Source organism: Rhipicephalus microplus, chromosome X, assembly GCF_043290135.1.
Source record: "Rhipicephalus microplus isolate Deutch F79 chromosome X, USDA_Rmic, whole genome shotgun sequence".
Lineage (NCBI taxonomy): Eukaryota > Metazoa > Arthropoda > Arachnida > Ixodida > Ixodidae > Rhipicephalus > Rhipicephalus microplus.
This window is the reverse complement of record NC_134710.1, coordinates 37,124,713-37,136,999: the sequence shown is the minus strand read 5'-3', so window position 1 is coordinate 37,136,999 and position 12,287 is coordinate 37,124,713. Positions and strand designations below refer to the sequence as shown.

The 12,287-nt window shown below is 45.0% G+C and overlaps 1 protein-coding gene across 1 annotated transcript in view; it reads right to left on the bottom strand.

Moving 5' to 3' along the window:
• Positions 1-12,287, bottom strand: part of LOC142775005 (uncharacterized) — a 142,044-nt gene that overhangs the window by 113,409 nt on the left and 16,348 nt on the right. The gene's annotated exons all lie outside the window — the stretch shown is intronic.

Below are 12,287 nucleotides of genomic sequence, written 5' to 3'. Positions count from 1 at the left end.
GAGCTCGTTTCGCAGCGATTCCGGTGTCGGCGTCGTTGGTTGTGGGCAAGGAATCGTGGTGGATGCAAATTACAAAAATTGGTGATCCTCAGTAAAATCTAGCCTATAGTCTCCTGCGTGGCATGCAGCTGCTTAGCGTGGAGCCAAAAACTGTTGCTTAAAAAAAAGAACAAAACTTATGCAGGCGTCATTTAATACGGGTGGTTGCATTAATGCATGCTGTATTCAGAAGCATAGAATGGCACCAGGTGCCGCACCATGTGAATTGCAAAACGAGTGGGTGCTGCATGAGAAGACCCACCCAACGCCTTTTTTTTTTTCAATGCCGTACACACGCTCGCTCCTCAAAGTGTCCGCTTTAGTTGAGGCAGCAGTTGTGAGGCGACGCTCCATAAGGTAACTGCTGCTTGCATCACTGGTAGATTTTCCACGGAGCTACGATGGGCGTGCTTTCCCCTCTCCAACGTTATGCGTTTTGTCAGATTTTTCTTCTTCGTGCTCCTTCACTGTGGCTCGAAACAATGCCACCGTCACCTCACTGCGCATCTGTGGCACATCTTAAGTCATCGCATGCAGTAGCGTCGCAGTGGCGCGTCCTCACTGGTTACCCGCGTAGCGCCACGAACGAGACATGCTATCTGAAAACAGTGTGTCTTGTACAGAACCAGCGTGACTGCCAACAAGAGCTTTCGCCAGTGGTGCCCCGTCCTCGGACTCATGCAACCGTGTCCATCTTTCCTGTCTTCTTCTCACTTCCGTCGCTCCCTCTCTCTGCGCCTCGCTCTCTCCTACCTCTCTGTCTATCTCTCTACCTTTTAATCCTATCTTTTTAATCCCTTCTCTACCCTCATCCCTCGTGAGCTGCTGTTGATGTGTCCTCCCCCTGAGAGACAGTTACGGGGCTCACTTTTCTCTTCTTTTCGTTTATAATCACTTCCCCTCTCCCCCCACAAGGTAAACACGAGGGATGCAATACGCCGTCCCACAGGTCTGTTCACAACTTAACCGAAAATTACTTCATATGATTGCCATTGTGGGGCACCACATGATGGGTTCTCTCACCTATGACCACAAAGCGCACGCGAAGGTTAGGTGGTGGGCGAAAGCAGGAAAGGGCTAGAGGAGATGGGGGTGAATGGCTGGATCGGGTGCATCTCTAGCTAGCATTGAACAAATAGAAGAGGTGCTGGCCTAGCCATCATAAAGCGCTCGAGCACAATTGTCAGCCGATAAATAATGTCTGCATCTGCATAGGTGAGCGTCTGCGCGTATTGTTTTACGAATGCGTAGTAGTCACTTCGCTAATTCGCAATAGCATGACCAAGGGTAGGCGAGAAATTTGCAAGCGTACTAGCAGTAGACATGCATTCTGAGAAACTTCAAAATGGCCAATATTAATGAGTTCATATGCGAGAGCTTCAATTCACCTCAACTTTATCGATTACATTGTAGTAATCCACGATTAAAAATTCTCGAGCAACATCATACCATCAAAAGTGTACACTAAGTGGTTGAAGTACGCAATAGGAACGGGACCAGATATCGCTATATATTGCGTTCAACTTTTAAAGGCGCAAAGTAAGAGTCCCTAAATCCTTTTTCAATGTAATTCAGGTCTTTTCAGCTGAGTCAGTATTCCAATCATTTCGATGACTCCACGGTTTTAAATACTTGGACAATCACTGAACGACATACTTAATATATATTTTTGCCATCTGCTATGACTGTACCTTTTTCTTTTATTAGCGATACATAATTGGCTGTGGATCGCTCAGTACCTAAAGTAACATTTGGACAGCACGTCAAAGTTTCTTCACTTGCGGTTTCTTCTCGTGCTTCTCACCCTCTTATTTTTCTCACGGGAACGCGCGGGCACGAAAACACCTAGAATTCGGTGTCACTGGCGTGGGGGAAGAATTTCACGAAGCTCTAATAATGTTAACCCAGTCATGGCTGCAGCGTCAACCCCACTAAAGATACGGAGGGGCTTTAGACCTAACTATTTGCAGCTGGCGTGTCATAACACCGACGGGTTCGAAGTTCAAGATTACCAAGTGGCACTTTATCTGGGGAATCATCGTTATCATAATGAGTATTTTTACTGTCCACTGTGAGGCGAACGCTTCTCGCATTGATCACCAAGTTACCATGTTTCGTGCCACCTAATTTCACTTTATGCTTGCGTATTTAATTTCTTCTCCTAGCCCAAACTACCGCACTTCTTCGCTATACCCTCGGCGCGTTTTCTATTATCTGATATGAATTCCGCCGCCCTCACACACCGTCCGTTATCAGTCATGTACAGGGTGGTCCAGAAAATGTGCCCCAAACTCCCCCCCCCTCCGCAAAAAAATGAAGGAAATGTGATATTTGCTCGCTGCCTTCATAATTGACATTTCAGTGGAAGCTGTCATCTAAAGATGACTAGAAACGTCAATTACTGTAGTAGTGAAATAAAATGTGTTATTGAAAATAGTTAATAAATGACATTAAAATGATTACACTATTATTATCAAATTTATTAAGTATAATAAAAGAATTATTGGAAACAGGCGGCCGAACCATATCAGAAGCCCTTTCTGCGAAGAGCCCTGTCACTTTGAGATTTCGAAAAGGTAGCCTCTGTGGTAATTAAGACGAAAGCCTTACATACCTCATCAAACGAGCAGAGGGATCGTCGACGTCACCATCAGAGGCGTCAACACGAGCGATGGAAAAATCATCATTCCACCATGACGTCCTCCAGTGACGTCTTCATGAAGTTACAGTATGCCAAATAGTGTGTCGTCAACATGATGATGACGTCACGTCAGGTGACGTAACATTCATCAGGAGACATCGTCGCTCGGTCAAAAACGGGCCGATGTGCGGAAAGCGACGGTATCAATACAATCGACGGAGAAGGTAGCTCTCGCCTTCCAGTCGTCTTAGGCAATCGCACAAGAGACCACGTGACTTTTTGCGGAGCCGTGACGTTAGAGAAAGAAGCCAGCATATACTAAAACTGATGCGCAGATGAGCGCAACTAGAAGGCGATCGGAATGACGTCACTGTTGACGACAGTGATTGTAGTGGTTCTAGTTCTGCATACGTTAACGTACTGTGACGTGACGTGTGTGTGTGTGTTGAAGTGCAGCCCATAGACACACGAAGGGAAGTCGATTAATGGTTAATGAAACGACTATCACTCCTTTTGGACGTCTACCCACCAATAGTTATAGTATTGTTGGGGTTTTGCGTCTCATAACCAGGATATGATTGTGAGGGTCGCTGTAATAGAAAGTTCCGCACGGGGGTCTTGGGTGGCAGAATGCCGATGCGAAGGCCACGTGGACGTATCGCGGCTGTATTTTTGATGGCTGCAGTGAAGGCCTGCGTACTTAGATGTAGGTGCACGCTAAAGAGGCTCAGGTGGTCGGAATTTCCAGATCCCTCCAATGCAACGTCTATCACAATCATCTCGATATTTTGGTACGTACAACTCCAAAACATATTATTATTCTGAAAGTCTCGTAAGAGCATGCCAATCACGCTCATCAGTGCTTGAGTTTCGGTTTAATCGGTGAAATTCGCAAGAGTTCATCACTTTGCTTACATTACTAGCGGCGACCCTTTGCAAATGTCAAAGCGGCAATCGTTTCTTCGTTAGAAATGAGCTCCATTTCTCCCATCCAACGTCATGGTCTCATTCCTGTAACTCTAAAGGTAATTATTTTAATTTCTTTAAATAATATTCTACTTAATGACTTCAAATCCACTACGCTAAACGCTTCGAACTCCACAATTTGAGGCTACCTTTCGCTTTTGTATTACAGGAGCTAGTCGCGTTCGAAGCATTCGAACGTTATTCTAGGGTACGAAATATTCTGTTGGGCAATTCAGAAGATAGCCGTGAAACATTTTTCGAACAATAAGAATCATATCTAGTCTCGATTACTACGTATGAATCATGCGTGGCCATATGAATTATGCGATTATGCGCACGTGCATGAAACGGATAAAAAGCATGCGCGTGCGCATTATCAGCTTGATCAAATGCGGCGCTCAGCCGGACACCACATTATTGACGACATGAATTTCAACCGAATAAAAATTTGTAAGCTTGACGTCATTGGCAAAATGCGACACATCAAACGACTTGTCGAACGAGGTAGTAGTGTTCGTAAGAAACTGATTCTCTGCACCAGTACGCACAACATAGAAGACCTGTCTGTGGCCGATAATTCATCGGAACGGGGGGGGGGGGGGGGCTGGGATATAGGCGGTAACCTTACTCTGTGGCATGTTTACGTTAACACCACTGTTTTCTCAGAGTGTATTTATTTGTAGATAGATAGATTGATTGACTGATATGTAATTGATATTGACTGATTGATTCTTTGCGACACTTTCGAACGCTGTCATGCGCTGCGCGAGAAAATTTTAACACATGGAACCAGGCAATAAGGCTGTTAATTGGTGTTCGAAAGCTCTCGCATTCCATTCACTGATAGCGGCGGGCTGGCGACGGTCACTTGCGGAACGTCCCAAAGACTGAATCCTGCATCTGTAGAACAAGGGTAGATAAGAAAGTGCAGAAAAACGGCGGGGGACGCAGGACGAGGGCGCATTGCAGCCGGCACATGCCTTCAGACGGCTAAATGTTGCAGCTGGGCATGTTGAGATTAAAGCAGCAGATTAAGTGGCATCTGGCACACTCCCTCAGCAGCAGCCTGGTAGCTCCAGCAATGTCATGCTACTCTTCATAGGGACAGCTTCTCGAGTCCTCCCGACACTAAACAAGGCAGAAGTTCAGGGTAGGACGGAGGCTCGAAGAAATGGAAAATGCTTGAACAATGGGCAAGCGCATTGCCAAGGCGGGAGCAAGGGGGGAGAGAGAATTTCATTGGGGCGTTGCAATGACTGATGTTTGCCTCAACTAGTCAATACCTTCAGCAACTGCGGGCTTGACAAAGGTTGCCGGTGCCGGTGTTTGGACAAGAAGTTTTTTCTTTCCTCGAAGGCGAACACCTTGAAGGCCACTTATCGATACGTTGGATACTCCCTTGTTCTAGGTTTCTACTCTTTGCCTCATGCTACTAGTAAAAGATTCTTCTGTTTGTTTTCTTTTTTTAAGCTCGCCCACGAGATGAAGGCTTCGAAAATAAAAGCTCGCTCTCAACTCGAGTGCTCGAAAAGTGGTGTCATCCTATATATACGTGCACGCAACTTAGCAAAACACGCGAGGAAAACCGTAGGCCGTGCAGGTGTGCTTGTCGTTTTCTCGGCAGATCTACAAGAACCGCATCCAGTACAGCCATGGTTGTTTTCAATTTCTGTTCCGAGGACGTCCTCGCTGGTGCTCTCTGCACTCTTAATAGGCGCAAACTTGCACTAACAGTGTGAAGGTCAGCCGCTTTCCAAAGAGATGGTAGCCAGACTTAAAACAAATGGTGTGGCACGTCGCTCGCACTCTCCCTTTTGTTGTTATGTTACGCCTCCAGTTCGTGCTGCCATCTCCTCACTTCGTCATCGACTTCAAGCGTGGACAAGCCAAAGACCCATCAGTTTTCGTTTTTCCGTGTTAGCCGCTGTGTATGCACCGATCGATCTTGGTTCCTGCTGTCGAGATTCCACGCTTATTTCGCGGTGGTCTCTGTCTTATATTCTTATTGTGTGCTACTGCATTTTTCAATTTATACTTTGTGAACGGAGGTATTCATGCTGTGTCCCCACGTGTGAAAGAGAAATTCACCAGTCTTAAAGCATTTTTGAAGAAACTTGTAGAGACAAGACAAAAAAACAAAAACATAAACAATCACTCACAGATAACAGCAGGGCCAGTCGTTTCTGTGCCGAACTGACCAGGTGGGTGAGCACGTATACACATATATGGTTAACAAAACGTGTTCTTGAGCACCCTTCGTAGCGCGAAGGCCTGTCGCCACGGAATCTTTTCCCGGTACAAAATTTTGTCTTTTTTTTGTACTGCTTGCAATTCGTCTCACTACAAAGCCCTTACTGTTAACAGTTTCTGCAATGCGAAATAAGCGGTCATTTCCTGTGTACGTACGTAAATAGTCTCCGTCTGTCGTCTCCCTCTCTCCCTGACCTTTACTGCTTCCTCATACCCTGATGACCGTTGTTCAGATGTCAGCCGCTCGAGATAAAGGGTTACGATCCCTGTTTACACAAATGCGCGACAGTAGCGCATCACCTTTTCTATATAATGCGTGCACCCCGAAAAATGCGACGCGATGCCGTTTACGCGTGGCGCATTACCACTCGTTCGAGAAGCCCTCGTTTTCTCCTCCCGCAGCTGTCATGCGCCGCCTGTGTTTGGGAAGATTCGCCATTCTTTTATATTTGTTCTGTTAAGATTACGCGCAGGACACTACTATTCGAGTTTATTCGGGAGGTGATGCTATAGCGTCAGCAATATCGCTGGAGGGTTCGATCCCTGATGTATAGAAGACGACGCGTTCCGCTGATGGTCAGATTACCGATACCTGTGCTTGACTCATCGACGATAGCGACGCCACCACCAACGTTATATGCAGCGATAGAAAGCTTACTAATTCATTACGACAGCGTTCCTCATTCCACTCTCTAAGTACTCAGTGCGATTGCCACCAGTGATGCCTACACTATAAGAATTTATCTCTAGATCTAGGAATAGTCTATTTATTTCAAAGAATTGGTGTCTTTTTATTTAATCTAGGGAATATTTAAAGCTTTGTAAACGTTACAAGACGCGGTCTAGTGACAGGTGCTACAAGAGATCACGCTTTTCAATTGGTCAGGCTATAGAGACAATAATTTTCATTGTTCGCTGCTCTTCATTTTGGTGTTCTGCTGGGCTGAGTGAAGGCAACAGCAGTTCTGTAATACAAGATCTTTATACGCTGTCAACTTGTAGGAAATGAGATTTTCAAGTGTTCAGTTGGAGCGCGTATCACCACGGGTGCCCTGAGTGATATATGCTCTGTGAAGCAAGCTGAATTTTTTTCTTCTTGTAATGCATATAAAAACGCGCCAAGTCCACGCTCACCCTGTGCATTCACTGCGCAAAGTTTCCATGTCCAATAACTTCTGAACGAGAAAGCTTTGAGAGGAAATGGAGCGAAAATAGTAATAACAATAACAATATCAAGGGTTTAACGTTCGTTTGTTATGAGAAAAGCGGTAGAAGAGGGCTCCAGAAATTTCGATTGATTGATATGTGGGGTTTAACGTCCCAAAACCACCATCTGATCATGAGAGACGCCGTAGTGGAGGGCTCCGGAAATTTCGCCCACCTGGGGTTCATTAACGTGCACCCAAATCTGAGCACACGGGCCTACAACATTTCTGCCTCCATCGGAAATGCAGTCCGGAAATTTCGACCATCTGGCTGTTCCTGCTGACATCGCACAGTATATGCAGGCCTTGTTGCATTTCGCCTACATCAAAACGTGACTTCCTCGGCTGGTGTCGAAACCGCAAGCTTCGGGTCAGTAGCTGAGCCCGGTCCACTGTTCCACCACGGCGGACTGAGAGAGCGAAAGCAGGACTGGCAATTGGGTGAGTGGCGCGCATTCATTATTGGGACAATGGCGTGACGCAAAAAGACGAAAATACAAATTGAAAGCTGATCGACATGATGGCCATCAGCCAGTAAGAAATGTTTCCTGTATATCTGCTGTAAATCTTGTTACGCTGATTGGACATATATAGGGAACTATAGAAATTGACCGCCACCTCATAATCTGCACAAAAAAGGCGTTCAAGACTGTCAATTGACTCAAAAGACCACGTCTATGACCTATTTGAGTGCGCAAAGTCAACTTGACAAACCTGTCTGTCTTTGTAGCAACTGATGCATCCTGCAAGTCCTTTATGTACTATTAACGAAAAATGTAGAAAAAGGACCTTCGCTGGTTGCTAATATTATGCGTTTTTTTCTTCAAATAAGATTTTGAAGAATTAGGCGATAAAGTCAACTATTATTATTCTCATAATCAGAAGTGAATTAACCTGAATAATGTCATGCAGAGACAACTCTCATTTCCCGTGAGTTTTAAGGAATTAATTAAAGGTTTCAGATTGGCATCACTAATAGTACATATTGGCAACAAGCATCAGCTGATTGGCTCAAGCAAACGTGCTGCTTCTTTTCTACCGGAAAGGGTTTTCTTGCTGTGGTATGACGAAAGTAATTTCATCGACAGTAAGCACCGGCACAAGAGTGACCTAAATCTAGTTGCACTGTGGCAAAAGGTTTGAAGAAGCCGTGGCGGTTTCAAATCATTTAAACGCACCAGTTGTGTGTGTTAAAGTGTAAGATAAACATTTGGTGTCGAAACGGCCGTTGTCACCAGGGGCGTAGAAATTTTTTTTTTCGGGAAGTGGGGAGAAGGGGAAGGCATCTCATTTATCTGAAGTGAGAGTGAGCATATATATATATATATATATATATATATATATATATATATATATATATATATATATATATATATATATATATATATATATATATATATATTGGCTGCTGACCCACAGGTCGCGGGATCGAATCCCGGCTGCGGCGGCTGAATTTCTAAAGGAGGCGAAAACACTGTAGGCCCGTGTGCTCAGATTTGGGTGGACGTTGAACAACCCCAGGTGTTTAAAATTTCCGGAGCCCACCACTACGGCGTCTCTCATAATGATATGCTGGTTTTAGGACGTTAAACCTCATATATCAATCAGTCATTTTTATTGAAATCTAGGGGTTTTGCGGGTACTAATCTAGAATAAAACACTGACTTCAGCTGGCACCACTTCTCGCTACAAGCGACGCGTACGTGCGTGACTCTGACTCGGAGAGTACGGTGTTGTATTATTTATTTTTTTTATTGTTTTTTTCCTTTTCATTAGATACTTAAGTCTACGTGACTGCTTCCGAGAATGCAGGAAACTGCGTTAGTGCATGAATGCTTTTTGGATCACATATCACCATATAGGTAGGGTACCCCATCAGGGGGAAGAGGGTCACGTCGTCGCAGCACCTTCCTCTCCTTTCTTTGGTGACTAAGGGGAGAGGGCGGCCACCCCCTGCCCTCCTCCCCGTCCGTGCGCACGCCTATGTATATCATCATCTAAATATAAGATATTCGAAATACTTTTTATCATGTGTTCCCTTAATGCGTTGCACACAGGTGCATACAGGGTCATCACAAAAAAACAGAATATAGGGGAAAGAAACATTTACAAGAAGTTTTGTTGCACGAAAGTATGAATAAAAGATGCATTTAAGGCTCGTTGTTACCATCGCGGACATGTAAAACTGGAATATCTGACTGCATGTTTTATTATTACTCTATTATTTGCAAAAGAATATACTCCAATTTGTTTCTTTTAATTATTTCCTGAATCGTAGTCAAAGTGCCATAGGTACAGTTTATTCGACATCTACATCACACGCTTAATAAAACGTTACCTGTCTTCTCTGAACCTCATCAGGAATGCTAACGGCGTGTAATCTGAGCAGCCGTGTGTATGGAAATGAGAACGTGTTGAGAGGAGGCTGTTTTTCTCTTCTTTTATCTGCCATCGAAATGTTTTTGCAGTTAATGCAAGACGGTCACTGAATATGCCCTATATCGGTAGGCTAGCACATGAACGTAACGAGAAATACCCGATGTTGCATAAAAATATTGCAGATAGAAAACAACAACAAAAAGAACAAGGCCTTGCTTATTGAAAGAAATATGGAGAGAAATTTCGCCGAATGCAATAAAGTGGGAAGGCTAGAAGCAGCGCCGTCTTCGCAAGTGGTCTGTAAATACGCTCTGAAATATTTATTTACAATACAATAACACTCTAAACAGTACCATCAAGTATACCCTACACTCGTTATAGTGCGCACTGGATACATGAATGTTAACCGCATTACTCTTGGAACCGAATGTAGTCAGGCCAGTTCGGTTTACAATAACGACACCTGTATCTCGGAAATATTACAAAGGGAGTTTTAGTGCCGGGTACACCTGTGTGCTCACGCTGTCGCGTTCCTTTGTACTCACCACCACACCTGTGCAGAATACAGGGGAGCGCGAGGGCTCACGTGCGCAAGCCGCGTGGAGCCCCAGCGCTGGAACCCGCCTATCGATACATGCTTCTTATGCATGAAGTTAGGTAATGTACAACTAAAGGAAGATGAAACAAAGTCAACGTGTATAAATCGCTCGCCGATGGGGAGAAACCATGGTGTAAGAATGGAGAAACCATGCAGAATCCTTTGAACACTACCAGGGATTGCTCAGTTCACAATCCTCCTCCGAGCTCAGTTTCAAAAGTTAAACGGGATCCCGAGTCTGTCTCATGATTCCGCACATGGAAAGTATGAACGTGTCTCGCAAGCGCGCGTCACTTCGGAGCCGCTCGTTTTGCTGCTGAATGACGCAACAGTGACTCTGGACCGCAGCTGTCAGGGTGCCAACTATTCTGGAAGCCACGCGGGCCCACCGCTTGGCACGAAACGCGGCGCAGACATCGAGAGTTTTACGGCCGGACGTGTGCAAGACGGCGCGAACTTTCGCGTCAGCGACGCGATATATTTTTGCACTATACGAAACGCGACATTTATTCTGGGAGCATGCGCTGACATTTGTTCTTTCGCTGTCATGCCCTGGAACAATACCAACGTGGTCAGTGGCAAAACCAAAGGAGGGCAGCGTCGCTAAATTCCACCGTTTACCCACACGAAGTCCAATAATCCTCGCTGACAAGCTCTGACTAGAGGCTGCAGGTTTCCGAATTCAACGAAGAAACGAAGGAAGCTTTCGTGGTATATCATGTGTCTGAGGGCGCTTGCAGAAAGACATTGTTTCTGAGAGAATATGATAAGCAAAAGAGTGTTCTACTGTCCCCCTTTCCCTCTCTTGCTAAGTTCCTCACCATTCCGTAAAGAAGCAATGAAGTTGAGGTGGAGATTGGGCAACTGAGCGAACTTTTGCTGGCACAGCATCAACGAGTGTCACGTAACCATTTTTTGTTCTCCCAAAGCGAGCCACATACGTATAGCATAACAATTGCGGCCCATTTGTAATACATCAAGACTATAGAAGAATCGTTCACACTATCAGCCTTTGTAAATGTTGCCGAACATTTTTTTCAATACATCGACAGTAGCCATTACATGACGCTATTATGCATTATTGGACTTAATTTTTCAGCGTATAAAGGAAACGCGGGGATAACGGTGTTCTAGTAAATTCTTTTGTGCATGGTCAAGCAGAACCAGCCAGTGACGTTTCTTAAAGGCACACTTAAGTTAAATAATAAATAAGTTTACACTGATAAAATCTTCCCTGAAAACTCGTGTCACTAGTTTCAACATAAGTTCTTTAATAGATGAGAAAGGCAAGGACAAAAGTTCCACTTTTAAATGTCCAGTGAAAATGTGCTGTGGCAACGTCACAGATTTTTGGCCAGATTGCCTCGACAAACTTTCCCGAAGCTTGGTATGCTGTCTCTGTCTCCCTCCAGAGTGCTTCATTTTTACCGATTTGAAGGCAGGCTCATATCGACGCCGTCGAAATCAATGACGCTGCGGCGACTGGCGCGGGAACTTCAAAAGTGACGTCCTTGCTGGTGTTCTCTTTTTTACGCGCTTTCTTGCCTATCAAGCGTCTTCTCGTAGCAAGCGTGGTGTTTTTAGTATCGTGAAAGAGTACGCCACTGCCCCCGAGAAATACCGTTTTCCTCTTCAGTGTATCGGAAAATGCCTCGGGAAACGACAGCGTTCGAGTGTTCACTTGAGGCAAGCAACGCACCCTTTTGCCTAACCCGATCGAGTTTACGAGAATAAGTGTGTATATAAGATTTCACTGCACCCGCAGGGCGCGGGTTCGAATCCCGGCTGCGGCGGCTGCATTTCCGATGGAGGCGGAAATGTTGTAGGCCCGTGTGCTCGGATTTGGGTGCACGTTAAAGAACCCCAGGTGGTCTAAATTTCCGGAGCCCTCCACTACGGCGTCTCTCATAATCATATAGTGGTTTTGGGACGTTAAACCCCACATATCAATCAAGATTTCACTGCTTCCCCGAATAGCATTTTGGCTTGCGCTTTGGTATAATGTTTTGCTTAAAATACCTTTAGGAGCTAAGAGTGACATGTGTTATTCAATAACCTGTAACCCAAACGACAGAGTGCCCTAAGAAAACTGGGACTTCTTGATTAAAAAGTCTCTTTTAGGCCTATATCTACAAGCAAAGCATGCATTCACGCATGGCTGTGAATGTTCATTTTTAAGGTTTGTGGAGCTGGAGTATTCTAACGAGCA